Source organism: Leptonychotes weddellii, chromosome 7 (assembly GCF_054177405.1).
Source record: "Leptonychotes weddellii isolate Sample4059 chromosome 7, ASM5417740v2, whole genome shotgun sequence".
In the NCBI taxonomy this organism is placed as follows: Eukaryota; Metazoa; Chordata; class Mammalia; order Carnivora; family Phocidae; genus Leptonychotes; species Leptonychotes weddellii.
Window position 1 is genome coordinate 30,591,452 of NC_138375.1, and position 13,353 is coordinate 30,604,804.

Here is a 13,353-nt window from a genome sequence, read left to right on the forward strand (position 1 = left end):
TCTCCCCCTCCGATTTCTCCCCCTTCATTTCTCGCCTCCTACTATCTTTTTTTTTTTTTTAACATATAATGTATTATTTGTTTCAGAGGTACAGGTCTGTGATTCAACAGTCTTATACAATTCACAGCATTCACCATAGCACATACCCTCCCCAAAGTCTATCACCTAGGCACCCCATCCCTCCCACCCCCCACCACTCCAGCAACCCTCAGTTTGTTTCCTGAGATTAAGAATTCAGATATGAGCCAGCCTCATATCTGGCTTCTAAGACTCTGACCTCTACTTCTGACTATGTACTTTTTGTCACATTTAAACATGGTGATTTGATTAATTGGCCAGTATTCAGATTTCAGCATCACTGAATAGATGTCTCATCCAATGCCTCCGATAGCCTGCTGGCCTTCTTCGTGTCTGGTCTGGAGAGAGCTGCCTTTGAATCCCGTGTTAATTCTCAATGCAGTCAGTTGTAACCCAGGTTGTAGCCTAACACAAGATAAAGAGATAAATTTTTCTTTCTCTACTAGGTAAGAAACTATAGAACTTTACTAAGTTCAAATCCCAGTCTGCCATTAACTGTGTAACTTTATACTCTCTGTGCCTCAGTTTCTTCATCTGTAAAAATAAGTGTAATAACAGTTTATCAATCATAGGGTTGGGTTGTTACAAGAATTAAATTAGTTAACACATGCAAAACCCTTTATGGGAGATGAATGCCACATAGTGCATACCACCTTGTAATTATAATCATCATCACTATTACAGCATTCTAACCATGTTAGACTGTACTGTATGCTTTTCCTAGAACCAAATTCTAGGAGGAACTTCACCCATGGAACTTACACATGGATGTTGTAGAAGCTGTTGTAGCCCTGCTTACAACTCAGGAACTGTTTTTACTGCTTTGATATTCCCCCAACTTGTAGCTGTTTAGGTGTTGCTGCTACCAATCTTTTCTGGAGGGTTGTTCATGGGCAAAAGAACCCATCACTCCTAGGTTATCTGAGAGTTACATACCTCTTCCTTGGAATGACCTATATTCAGTGACTGACAGATCCAGGGTAACCATCCCTTTTGTCTCTAGGCAGAACAAACTCTGATATAATTTATGTTTCAGATCTCCACATGGAATCAGGCTGAGATTAGGTTATATCTGAAATCACCTCCTTAGTTTGCTTTACTTGGCTAACCTGCTTCCCTCACTCCCATATAGGATTTTCCTGAGCATATTCTCTCAATAAATCACTTGCACACAAATCCTCATCTCACATTCTGCTTCTAAGGAACCTGACCTATGAGAATAGATAACATAATAGACCGTATCTTTATGTGTGGTTCGGTATAAGTTCTTTTATTGAAATGTAAAATCTGGTGTTAATTCTTAATAAAATTTATGGTTGTGATACTAGCTTCTTTTTAATTCTCATAGTTATCTGACACATAGTTATATTTATTTGTTTCTATTTTATTTTCCCCTTTATTGTTTCTTTTAAAACTTTTTAAAATACATAAAACAGTAATGTTTCAAAATCCCAAACCAGATAAAAATGAATATTTGAAGAAGTTACATTTACTTTTTTATCTTTCTATCTCATTTCCATATACCTCATGAGATACCCATTTTCACTGGTTTCTGGCTTAACCTTTTTTTACCAGATCTCTAATTTTTTATTTGGTTTTGTCCTTGCATCTATTGAGTTCTTAATTTCAGTTATTATATTTTAAAATTTCAGTGTTTCTATGGATATGTTTTTAAGATTTTAAGTAGAAGATTCTACTTCTTGCCTGAAATTTTTCACCTTTCCTGTATTTTCTTGAATGTATTAATCATAGTTAAAGTTCCTACATACTAACTTCAAGATCTGGATTTCCTGTAGATCTTTTTCCTAGTTTTCAGTCATTTGGTCCTGTCTTTTGGTATGCCCAAGGTGATGAAAGACATCCAACCAGAGACTCAAGAAACACTAATAAACTCTGAGTAGTATAAATAAAAAGAAAATCACACTTAGGCACATCATAGTGTCAAGTTGCCGAAAAACAAGTTTTGATTGAATGCAGGAACTTGCTTATGAAAAAATCATTTCATAATGAGAGATTCTATCTTTTTCTAAAGAGAATTTGCTTTTGTTTCTGGCATGCAGTTTACCTAGGGGTAAGTTAGCATAATCCAGTCAGGGACTAAGGGGCCTCAAGGCTCTATGTCAGTTTTTTTGAGGGCTGATCTATTTCTGTTGGCTCATTCTTAGGATCTAGTCTTCTGGGGTTTCAAATAAAATCCTGGAATGTTTACCAGGGTTCTCCTATCTTGGCAAAACTTGAACTCTAAAACCCCATAACTAAAACTAAGACTGCCAAAGACTCTACTCAGTTTTTCAATCTCTCATTTTTGGGAGAAAAGAAGGGTCAAATACTTTGGTTAACCTCTTTGTGTTCCCTTCTATATAATACCTTGACTCCTTAGGTCTTGATAGTAGTAGTAGTTCTCTAATGCCTTCAAATATTTAAAAAAAAAAATTGTGCCCACTTTTTCTAGATGTTTTCCCTTTCAGAAAGGTTAGTCTTTTATAAGGTAGTTCACCAAGACCATAATGAGAACCCTTAAGACACAATATTTTAATTATATGAATTCTCTCTAGATTTAATATTATATGCAATATTATTCCAACTAATATAGCACTAAGAATTTTATTTTCTTTTATTTTTTATTTTATGGTGAGAGAATCAAGGAAAACCTTACAAAATGATCCTGAGAATCACCTGGAAGACTAAACATCTGAGAATTGATATGAAAAAAATTTAAAGGGGACAGATGAAGTTAGGAAAATGGAATAATTTTGATACTAGGGATTGAATGGATGGATTAATGGACAGAATAGAATCCAGAAATCGATCTAAAATAAAAGTAGAAATTCTAATCATGTATCTCTCTATATATGTTTTCTGTTGGCTCTGTTTCTCTGAAGAACCCTAACTAATACAGATTTTAGTATCAAGAAGTGGCATGCTGCTGTAACAAATACCTAAAAATGTGGAAGTGGCTTTGGAACTGGGTAATGGGTAAAGACTAGAAGAGTTTGAGGTACATGTTAGAAAAAACCTTCATTGTCTTGAAGAGACTGTTGATAGAAATCTGAATGATAAGGGTGCTTTTGGTGAAGTTTCAGATGGAAATGAGGAACATGTTAGTAGAAACATGTTACTGGAGGAAAGCAGGTCTTTGTTGTAGAGTGGCAAATGACTTTGCTGAATTCTGTTCTAATGTTTTGTGGAAGGTAAAACTTATAAGTGATTAAAATGGATATTTAAATGAGAAGATTTCTAACCAAATCTTGAAGATGCTGCCTCCTTTCTCCTTGCTGTTTATATTAAAATGTGAGAGAAGAGAGGTAATTTGAGAAAGAAATTGTAATGCAAAATGGAAGCAGAACTTTCCTCTACATTCTTAAGGATCTCAGCGTATTTCCCTTGAATGTCCAGTTGTTGGACAAATCTTAGGAAGGGAATAGACCAGCTCCACAATTTGAGAAGCAGCAGGACAGGCGCCATGATGCATTCAAGAGATGAGTATGTCCTCCACTTTGTTGTTACAACTGGCCCATACCCCATGCTCCTTGAATCCCTTCAAGGGGTGGGTGCTTTAGGCAAAACAGTCTTTTTCCATTTGAAACTTCTGTCTTATCCCATCTGGAATTCCCTAAACTCTCTGCTCCTCGTCTTCGTCATGGCACAGGCAGTTCAGAGTGCTGAGAGCAGGGCTGTGCACTACAAACTATGTTGGTACTCAGGAGTGTATCATGAAGTCTCCAGGAATGGTAGAGGGATTAAGAGCAGGGAGGGGGGAAGGACACTTGTGGAAGGGCAGGCAGACCCCTGCAATCACCAGCACTCCTGAAGTCTGATCCCAGACACAGAAGACAGGGGCTGTCTTGGTCAGGTGAACTCATCATCGGGAGTGGAGGTGTGCATCTGTGGGGAGCTCTGCAAATTCTTCCTGACCTAGGTTTCCTCAAGAGATGTTTTCTTTTGGTTGGCTAGGAGAATACGGGTGTCCAATATAAGTAGGTGTGCATCAAAGGATGGATCATCCAGTTTTCCTTTCCAGGCAGACTTATTCTCTAACCCAACTGGCAGGAGATGGGATCTTTAGTTGTGATGCCAGACCCAATCACTTTGAGCCCTGAGAAGCTGCTGTGCTGACAGGAGCATGGGTGGAGAGGGGAGAGAAAGAGTCTGCTCTGTATCCCACTGGCAGTAACTCAAGGGACCCTCACTGTGTGAGTCAGTACTGGTGGCTAGCGTGGCCCACCTGTCTCCCACTGTCCACTAAGTAACAGATTTTGCTACTGTGAACTCAAAGGTTTTGAGTTTAGTGGCTTTGTGCTCAATTTTTCTTGACAATTTCTCTTGACAAACACTTAGCCTGATAGCATAGTGACTACACAGGTTGTTCTTATGGTAAACTGAAAATAAATGGAAATTTCTATTCCCCCCCCAAAAAAATGGAACTGGAACCTGAAGAATATAATTACTGCTACCACCTTAGGTACTTCTGCCTTGATACATGCTGAGGCACCAGGAGTTTTATTGACCACTATTTTTGCACTAACAGTGCAAGTGTCAACACAGTAAAAAATGTAAATGACCTTTTAGTATTATCATGGAAATAGTTTTAACCTAAATGGGTCCTGGAGAACCCCAGTGGTGTGTGGGACCACACTCTGTGAACTGCTACACTAGAATGCCAATTAAAACTAGGTAATAGACACAACTATACCACACTGTTTAAAATGAAGTATTCAAAAGTAAATAGCAGACCATGTATTTGATTAAATAAATAGAAAATTATACCAGTCTCAGAGCTTTTTAACTTTCATGAACTCCTGAAAATACACACAGATGCAAAATCTGTGTACAGACTCCTTGAAATGATCTGTGGATCCCAGTTTAAAAACTTGTCAGTGGGTACTGCGCATTACTCTTTATAATTTTTGTTGTCTCTCTCAATGCCTTTTCAGCTTATACCACTCTGCCTCTGCCTAAAATTTAAAATCCCAGTGTTTCATAAAGGCTGTTAAAAACATTTGCAATTTCTTTTGTTGAATCAGTTTCACCCAAGGACGTTCAGATTCCTTTTGTGTTCTCCCAAATTTTCTCCCCTCCCTCTTACTTAGCAATGATGCTGCTGTCTTTCTTTGCTGTCATAATATTGAAGAGTAATTCCCCACTGCCACAAATCATTACAATGTCTGTTGTCAACATTTAACACTAATCCCTAAATTTCATTTCTCTCAGTCACGTACCATTTCACCTCAATACCTAAATCCACTCCATCAGGGTTAAAACTAACAAATACTAAATCTGCATTTAGCCTCAGGCATAATTGTAAATTAAGAAATCACATTTTCTAAAAGAAGTCAGTAATGGCATGCAGCACAAGCATGTGCATAAAAAAGGATTACAGAAAGTACATGTATGAAAGTTAATGGCCATGCATCATGCCAATAAGTAGTATATTTCTTCTTTAAAATAAAGTTAATCTTTATAAATATTAGGCAGCTATTTGGATTCTGTCTACAATGCTATGTTTGCTGTTCTCTACTGCCTTTTCTTAAAACAAAAGACATCTTAAAAAGAAAGAAAACAGGGGTACCTGGGTGGCTCAGCCGGTTAAGCCTCTGCCTTCGGCTCAGGTCATGATTCCAGGGTCCTGGGATGGAGTCCTGCACTGGGCTCCTGGTGGGGAGTCTGCTTCTCCCTCTGCCTTCCCCCCTCCCCCGCTCATGCTCTCTCCTCTCTCTCGCAAAAATAAAGAAAGAAAATCTTAAAAAAAAAGAAAAGAATAGAACATACTTGCCTTTTTATTTTCTAGAAGTCTGGTGTTATAATGCAATTTAGTAAGAATTTATTAGACATCTACTTGACCCAAGATCTATGCTAGGCTTCATATACAATGAATAAGAGATGATTCCGACCATCTAGGTGCATCCAATTTGGAAAAGGAGAAATATATGTAAAAAAATGTAGGCAACCTGGAATATGATAAATTCTAATAAAAATGCAAAGTTCATACAAAGAGAAAGAGTAAGATTAATTCTGTTTGGGGCATCACTAAAAGATTCATGGAGAAAATGGAATTTGAACAGGATCTTGAAAATTGAATAAAATCACAGGTGATGGAGATAGGAAGGAAATTCTAGGTGAAAGTAATGGATATAGGGAAAGTGTTGGGGTGTTTTCGGGAATGAAGAGTCCTATGGTTGAGCGCTTTGGGTAAGGAAAACATCAAAGAGGGTGAGAGGGGTTTCTTGAGGGGAAGCCTTCCTCATCTGGCCTTGTCTTACCTTTTCAGCCTTATCTCCTATTATGCTTCTCCTTGCTCTCTCACTTCAGCTACTTGGGTCTTCTTTGAGGTCCTTGAACTCAAAAGGCACCCTTGACCACATGGCCTTTGTCCATGCTCTTCCCTTTGCTGTGTGTCTTTGCCAAGATAAATCCTACCTATTGTGCAGATCTTAGCTCACTTCCTATCCTTAAGGAAGTCTTTCCTGATTCATCTGACTAGGTTAAATCCCTGTTTTATACTCATTCATGGCATGCTGTCATTCTCCTTTACAATACTTTACATTTAAAATGCAATTTTATAAATGTGTGGTATTTTCATTAATGCCTGTCTTTTGCCAGATTAAGAGTTCCAAGAAGTAGGAATGGTGACCACTTATGTTCACCCTTTTATTTCAAGGTCATAACACCGTACCTGGCACATGTCAAACACAACGAATACTTACTGAATGAATGATGAATGAAGGTGGAAATGAATTAATTATGCACAAAAAGAAGGAAGGTAGACACAGGGAAAGTTTGTCTGCTCATACCAAAATGATACGAATATAAAAACAATTTTTTAAAAAAATTGCTTTTTGAGTTGTGGATTCAACTACATGTTTTTCAAGTGTTTACAACTGGTTTCCAGTGTTCCCTTGAAAAATTTATATTTTGCAATTTTGAAACCTTGCTATGATGCAAGGAATTTGGATCAAAAAATTAATGGATATCCTTGCAGGATAAAACTGTGGCATAATTTTAAAGTTTCACTTATTTTGAAGCAAGTTTAGAATCTCCTGATTTACAAGAAAACACAGGTCAAATCTTTCCCACCTAATGCAAAAGCGCACAGGGCAGGCACACCATGGATGCTGAATATTTGTCAGCTGGAAACAAATGTAGCCAAAAACAAATGTAGCCTTTGTCCACAAAATCACTTCTTGTTCTGCACTGTAAATGAGTCATTTAAGTGGTGACAGGGTAAATAATCACAAAGCTTAGTTCATTTCTTATCAGAGAAAAAATGACAAGTTTGAAAAATGAACAGAATATTTGGTGTTTCAATAATAAGAGTTTCATTTGACCAAATTTCCCAGAGATTCTGGAACATTCAGTGATAGGGGAATTATTTCTAAGAAGAGCAGATTGTTGTAGCCTTGTTCTTTAATATCAGTGGTACCAGAAGAATTCATTGCATATCCCCAGACAAGCCAATTCCTCCCTTTCTATTCATCCTTCTTGGGTCTCTAGACTTTTAACCCAGCACACCCATACCACAGGCCTCAGGCTTATATAACAAGCCACAGTAAACATGTGCTGCCCAGCTCAGGGATTTCCTAGAGTTTGCAAATATGTTGTAATATATGCCAAGCATGGCCAATAGGGTCTCACAAATACTCCCTCCCCTTCCTTTTGCCTTCCTATATGAGCCCCTCAGCAACTCTTAATTCTTGACCTGCTTGATTTTTTACCAATTCCATTTTGTCACCATCAGATTGGGTAACATTGCCTCTCAGCTGTATGCTCCTTGCCCCGCATAGTGAAGTACAGAACTGCATGGAGCCCAAGCCTGGAGACCAGGCTTGTGCAACCAGAAAGATATTTATTGCTCCAACCCAATATTCCAATTTGCCTGTGTAATCCAAGACCTAGAAAAATATGATAAAAAGTGTCCTGGTTGGTCTATGCCAGGCCACCTAAAAAGAGAGGAGGAGTAGAAAGGCAACCCCAGGCCTTAAGAACCATTCTAATATGGCAGCCAAGAATGCAAGAAAAACAGCTGGGAACATCTTAGGGCTGCTCTTCCACAATTTTAGGAAATGAAGTATTTTGAAAATGTGTATCAAGGGCGCCTGGGTGGCTCAGTTGGTTAAGCAACTGCCTTCGGCTCAAGTCATGATCCTGGAGCCCCGGGATCAAGTCCCACATTGGGCTCCCTGCTCAGCGGGGGGTCTGCTTCTCCGTCTGACCCTCCCTCCTCTGAAATGTGGTTATAAATGTGAATAGCCTGGATTTTTTCCATTTATACATGCCTGGGCCCACCAAGAGAAATGAACCTGATTCTCTGAGGGGGGGTAGGTATACTTATTTTGAAAAAACTTCTCAGGAGATCTGGAAACCATCCCTGCTTAAATACTAGACTTGAATAAATGAGAGATGTTGAATATAAATGTAATGCTTAGCTAGTCTTAACCTCTGCCTGGGGAAAATAGTTTGTAATGTGTTTCCCAATGGAAGAAAACGAAGATCTGTATCATTTGGATTGCTCTGTAAGGAACTAGGAAAAAAGGAGGAAAAGTAGGCTTACTACGGGGATCCCCTGAGTGGAGTCAGGCATTGGAAGTATAAGGTTTTAGGTCCATATGTTTCTCTTGTGTGAGGGGATGGAATTGAGGGGGGTGGTGGGAGACAAGAGAATGGCTCTTAGTGTAATCCTAGTTTATAATACCTTCTGGATAGCAACAGTAAAGATCATTTCAGCAGTTTGGGTAGGACAGGGGCTTTCTTTATGGTTTTGGCAGCAGGGATTCTGTAGCCATCACTGGCAACAACAACATTATAGTAACAGAGCATTTGGTTTTTCCCATGGCCATTCCTTATCCACAAACCTTAGGGAAGCTGAAGTGGCAGTCACAGCTTCTATACCGGGGAAGCTGTTACTGAGAAGCAAGATTCTATCCTGGGTACTGGAGAACTGATGGACTGGAGTTGTGCAGTTGTTGCAAATTTTCCTAAGCAATTCAGTTTTCTTGTATTCTTCTTGGTAGAAAAGAGTATCTGTCAATAAAATTTGAGATGGTAAGGGTTACTCCCCCAAAACCTTGCTGGTTTATAATGAAAGCCAGTGTCAAATGAAACTTTCCACACATATAATATTTATTAGGAAAAATTCATTAACAAAGCAGGTGCTAACAGTTCATAAATCTATTCTGTAAGTTTGATGAAGTTCTTTTTCTCTGCCCTTTAAGATGCTCAAACATACCTGGTACCAGAGGTTTATTTGAGACAGATTCCAAAGTCTGTGCCCTCTAGCGGGCAATGAGGCAGACAGGTATCCCGATCCTACCTCCATATACTCCCTTCCTTCCAGTCACTGTTACATCTTCAGGGGCTGTTCTCATTCCCAGGAACTTCACCTTGTTCCTGCTCTCTGCCTGGAAATATGTGGAGACAAGCATATGATTAAAACCATGAGTAAAACAAGTTTAGAAAATGAACAATTTCTTGGTTTCAAGAACATGTGCAAATGCTTTTGATATATTTAAGTTAAAGAATAAGAAAAATTTTATCAACAGTATGATCTCAACTACATGAAAGAAAGATCACATGATGAAAAGACTGGAAGGAATAAAGGCCTCAGGTTAACAATGTGAAAACTGGTTTTCTTGGGGTGCTAGGATGACATATGATTTTCTCCTTTTTTTTTTTGTATTTTTTTCCCTGAAATTTGGAATTCTTTTATTTTAAAGTATTTTTAGTATTCTGATAATCAGGAGAGAAAAACAATTTATCCAAAAGACTAAGATCAGTGCATGAACACAGGTTGAAATACCATAATTTGGAATTCAGTGTTTCATTTAATGATATTCATACTACACAATAGTAAAAATTAGAGCAAAAGAAATTAACATTAATAATCCTTTTTCTTAAATACATTTATGAAGATTTCTAAAGATTTTTTTTCATTTGGTATTCTAAACAAATAAATAAAAAGGAATTTGCAATGCTGATTTTTTTTAATTAATTTTTTTTAAAAAGATTTAATTTATTCATTTGAGACACAGAGATACAGAGAGAGAGAGAGAGATCATGAGCAGTGGGAGAGGCAGAGGGAGAGGAAGAAGCAGACTCCCCGCTGAGTCAGGAGCCCGATCTGGGACTCGATCCCAGGACCCTGGGATTACGACCTGAGCCGAAGGCAGATGCTTAACCATCTGAGCCACCCAGGCGCCCCTGCAATGCTGATTTTTATAAGTGTCCCAAAGGCTTTCAAGAGATTTCACTGGTTTTCACCATGATTGGTCCTCCTCATAGTTGTCTAAACCCTCCTTACTGTGGATATTCCATTCTGGAAAATAAACATATTAGTCTCACAGGCTCCCTATATTTGATATTCTACCATGTATTTAGCTCCATTACCACATATTTGACCATTGGACACACTCTCCTTCCCATACCATCCCTACCCCTCTGGAGGTCCACGGTCCATAGGAACTTGCAATATCTTAGGCTCTTAAAAATGGGAGTTGTCTTCAAGTTGTGAGCTGTTTGAAGAGCTAAATACGGTCTTAGGGCACAAGAGGGCCTTCATCCTGTTGGACAATCAAAAGGCAATAGGATAGTTTTGATCAACAGGTCTCACTAGATGGAATCAAGAGATTCAGGGGTCACTGCACAAAGATAGAATAGTCTCTGGGTGTTGTTTTGCATCTTTTTAGCGTCTGTCTCTGGAGACTCCTGGTAGCTTCCTGGGGTTTGAAGATTTCTTCTGTCTACTTGGTATCTCTCCTCTCCCCTCTCCCAGGAAACCATTTTTATCTAGACAAGGAGCAAGAATGTTCTGTCTGTACCTATGCATCAGAATATTTCTGGTCTACACCTAAACCAGTGGCTTTTTAAACTTAAGAGGTAGAATTTGTCATCTTTGTTTTCTTAGTCATTTGGCAATTCCTTTTCCCCAACATCAGCAAATGAAGGCTAAATAGAAAGAATATATGCTGATGAATTCCTCATTGTTTTGAAGACTTATGTACTTCTAACTATTATACAGTGACACTGAACCATTTGCAGTTCCAGGAGTGTGCTGACTATGAGGGGTCTTTTATGCTATTTACTCTCACTTGCTCTTCTCTTTACCAGAACGATCTTCCTCTTACTCATTTTGCAAACCTCTTCAAAATTCAGTTCTAATGTCCTCCTCTTGGAAACCTTCTCTGAATCCTCATGCCATCCTCTGGCCCTCCAGAGTAAGAAGAAGCAAATTCAGATAGTCCTTGAGATTAATATCCCAAGTTGTTGGCTCAGCAAATCTGAGTAACTCACTTGAAGAACAAGCTGATCCAGGGACCAATCTCTATAGGCTCCTCCTTGATAACAAAGCCATTTTCTTATAGAATATTCCATTGTTAAGTAATCATCTAGAGGACCCTGACCTTTCTGTGTGAATATGAAGAGTGTTTCAGGGGCACAGTCTTGCTGGGGCTGGCTTAAGCACACCACTACATGGCAAAATGAGAACCCAGAGCATTATGTGGTTACTATCCCTCTGCAAGCAAGTTTGTCACCAATAAACTCTATTTTATATTTTGACCACATGGTGCCTGTAGCATATGTGTTTAGGTGCCCATTGTGCCTGGGTCTGTGAGAACCTTGCACATTGTAGTAATCAATTTATTTGTTTGTATCTCCCACTAGCCTGTAAATTTCTTGGGGGAATTTAATGCCTAACTTTATTTGGTATTCCTAGAATCTAGCACAATTCTTGCACATAATAGGTGATCAAGAAGAGATTAGTGAATATTTCCTTTTATTCATTAAGCCCCACATACATTCCTGTCATTTACTGGGCCAATGATTACCCAGTGTGTTTGTTGAATATCATTCTTGAATGAAGAATATAATCCTTAATACAGGGGATTAAAGCCCTGTATGCGGATAATAAGGGATGGCACTAAATCAAACTGGAAAATTTAGAGATGTCTCTGATTACATAGTTAATAATTATTCCTCATATTTTCATGTCCAAGAACCACTTAACTTTAGAGTTAATTACATGGTCCTGGTCCAGCCAAAATGATCTCTGCAATGACTCATGAACCATTCATCATTCTTGTTTATGAACTCCAAGAAAAATTTTGGGTTTTATTTGAACCTATAATTGCGTGCATCTGTACTTGATTTCCATTATTTCAGACTGAGACTTCTAAAAGTAAAATAATTTTATAGACTTCTACAAAGTAAAATAATTATCTGATAAACGTTAAGGTAATTTGTGTCTACACAACTTGGCATAACTTGACATTTGTGTCAGAGAGAGTACAATACTATCTAGGAAAATATTTAAATGGCCTTTATTTAATTGGTTGCAGGAATTCTGATTTTGATAAGTTTCATTCTAATGCTACATCAGATGTAGTTTCTTACGTAGTAACATTGTTAGTGCTGAAAATAATTGTTCTGTGGTATCCACATATATTTTTGAAAATTGGAAGAAATAAATATGCAGACCTTCTAAAAATCAGAGCTCTCCAAATTACTATTACATGCTTTGGAGAAGGACAAAGGGAAGTAAGTTATATGCAGAGATATAAAGTACATCTGCTTGTTTGAATCTTGTGAGTGTAAAATTAACATGTGGTAGGAGACAGTGGGGGGAGAATAATATTAAGAAGAGAGAACAACTGACATTTATAAAGAGCTTACTTTGTGGCAGGACTTTATGCCATTATTTAAATTGTTACAACTGCCTTAAGTATGATATGCATATCATTGTCTTCAATTCACCGGTAAGGAAATTGATGCTAAACATTACCCAGCTAACATGTGGCAGGGCAGGGATGTAAATCTAACCTGGTGATTTTTCTTCCACCTTATAAAACTTTTCACTTACGCCGATAAGTAACCTGGAACATGGCTTTTGAAGTTAGGCCATTCTGGATTCACTTCTCTTCCCCGCTACTTCCTAGCTGCAAAATTGGTTAAATTGCTTAGCCTCAGCTTCCCTATCTATAAGAATAATACTCATCTCACAGCATTGTTGTAAGGCTTACAGGGGATAGTATGATTCAAATCTGCACTCATCACTTGGTGGTAATAGGTCATGGAGACATCTTTTAAATTCTCATAGCCTGTTTCTCCATCTGTAGGAGATGGAGAATAATAATCTCTGTCCCTCAAGGTTATTGTGAAGATTAAGTGAGATAATCTATGTGAAGTACCAAGCACATAGTAAGTGCTTGATAATTACTAGCTAACATCTTCGTTATAATGCTCAATACATTGTAGTTATTGAATCTAACCATTCTTAAGATAGAG